At 32.6% G+C, this 2,500-nt stretch overlaps 1 protein-coding gene across 2 annotated transcripts in view; it reads left to right on the top strand.

Moving 5' to 3' along the window:
• The window catches only part of LOC137648403 (uncharacterized), a 221,627-nt gene that overhangs the window by 158,927 nt on the left and 60,200 nt on the right, over window positions 1-2,500 (top strand). The window lies entirely within an intron of this gene.

Raw genomic sequence — 2,500 nt, 5'->3', positions numbered from 1 at the left:
TATATATATATATATATATATATATATATATACATATATATATATATATATATATATGTATATATATGTATGTATATATATATATATATATATATATATATATATATATATATATATGATAGCTTTATAAAATCAATCAATTTATTGTTTGTGAGATTCCCGATATGTAGTAAGCAACTTCAGTACATCATTAGACTGAATAATCACAAGATATTCTGGAACGTTTGAAGAGCTGCAATAGATTTGGGTCCGTTGTATGTGGATGATTTTGCTTTCACCTTTCTTACCATGAATACACTATATAAATCTGTAACGCTTTCCTACTTTCATGAATCATTCACACATATTTTTTCACGTACTCATGTGGGTAGGGGATATTTGAACTACACTGAAGATTAATTATTGGCTCAAACATTTACTTTAGTTTAAACTAGAAATAAATTTGTTGGATGAAAACAGACGATGTAATAAGAATAATTTGATTGATGATCAGAAGAGGCGAAATATGTTGGTCAGCCATTTGCATCCCGTTGGTGAAGTGGTACACTTAGATTCAAAAGTCCGCCAACACTCAAGGGGAATCGTTCGTCAGAGGTCTCTAGTGTTACCATGACAAAACAAAGAAAGAGTTGGTCTTCTTACTACCTTTAAGGAAATGGGCGGAGACTTGTCCAACCTCAGCGAACGCTTAAAAATATTACAAATCGAGTTGCCATATTTCATTCTGTGGTATCATTTGTCCCTCGAGTATTCACTACAAATACATAAAACACACACACACACACACACACACACACACACATATATATATATATATATATATATATATATATATATGTATATAATTATTTTTACTATTCTTTTGAAGAGCCTAGTAGACACTTTCAATGGATGGGTAGGTGGCGGGTGGGGGGGGGGGGGGGGGGGGCGCCTAGGTAGGGGGGGATTACTCCTACCCGGGCAGTCCGACACTGAAGAATTTGAGGAAACAAGGAAGGCATTTGTATTTTAGAGGTTGTGGAAAGAGGTTAAGAAATTCTTGATACAACTTGTAAAATATTGTATCATTGCCTCAATCTAATTTGATAACCGTTAATGTTCCATGAAATATTGCTAACCTAATTCATAATTAGTTCATTTGTAGTAGCTAGTAGCAACCGAATAAATAGCCTTTGTTGTTCTAAGGTTGATTAGTAACCAAAGTTAACTATCAACTTTGCATAATAAATAATCTGTGATGGAAACAGTAAATACTGATGACTGCATAGCACTTTGAATACAATCAGAATTTAGTTTATTGAATCGAAAAGGAATAGTATTGCGGTAAATGAAACCACTATTACATTCTAGCAAAACCTTTTAGAAATTTGCTTTATTGATAAATCATATATAAATGTCTCTTGTCCTCAGAACAACATAATTTTCCAAGATTTTGTAATGAAAGTAAGAAATACTAATTTTCCCGTAATACATTCTCTAATTTTCCAAAAAAAAAAAAAAAAAAAAAAAATATAAGCGCGGGGGGCATGAGCACAAAATGATTTCCTACACTAATACCTTGGCTGTAAGTTATCAGTGATTATGTAATTACTAGTAGCTTTATCTTAAGAAAATTACGTAGATTGATTACGCTGACTTCTAATTTTCGTAATTCAAATAGGCGTAAGTCTCCATGATCAAGTTCCTATTTGTGTTCCTTTCATTCATTCTTTATTCATTCGTTTATTAAACATCCTCGACATTTTTAAGAAAAATTGCCTTTTTCGCCGGCATTCATCTAAGGCCGTCAATTTTAGTTCCTTGTTTCTCACTATCCCTCCAGAAAAGAAATCTCTCCTGAGCGGCAACAAGAAACACCTGCACTTGACCATTCCAACCTGGAACCTTTCGAAATTTGTGTGAAGCCAAAACGAGATATTCCTTAGCTGGATTAGAAAATAAGGCATTTTGAGCACTATTTCACTCACATTTTTTTATACAATTTCAATCATATGCCTTTATGATTATTCCAGTTAACGAAAATATCTTGGTTGATTTTAAAGCAAACGGGCAAATTATCGTACAGAGTACTTGCGTAATGAGCATATTAATTGGAAAACTTGTGGTATGTGGAGGACTACAGAACATAATGATCTATAGTAACTAAATAGTATAACTTCGAGCCGGACGAATGTTGGTATAAGGATTCTTTCTAACGAATCCTTCAAACACTCATAAGACAACGACTCTCTAATTAAAGCTATTATTGTTCCAAAATATACCATTATGTGGATGAGCATTTAAGACTAATATAATAATTCTGTTATCGCTACTCTTTGATAACTATCTCCAATTTTGCCATAGGGCCTCAGTAATTATCAAGCAAATTGAAGCTCTTGTAATAAAGATTGAATTAGCAACAGCATAGATTTTACTGTATATATTTAAAAATTTAGTTTAAATGTCAATGCCAACCATTCTTAGCCACAAATACGGGCGGAAAAGGAAAAGTAAAAACATT

Source organism: Palaemon carinicauda, chromosome 10 (assembly GCF_036898095.1).
Source record: "Palaemon carinicauda isolate YSFRI2023 chromosome 10, ASM3689809v2, whole genome shotgun sequence".
NCBI lineage: Eukaryota > Metazoa > Arthropoda > Malacostraca > Decapoda > Palaemonidae > Palaemon > Palaemon carinicauda.
The sequence above is the reverse complement of the archived record's forward strand: the minus strand, read 5'-3'. Positions and strand labels throughout refer to the sequence as shown.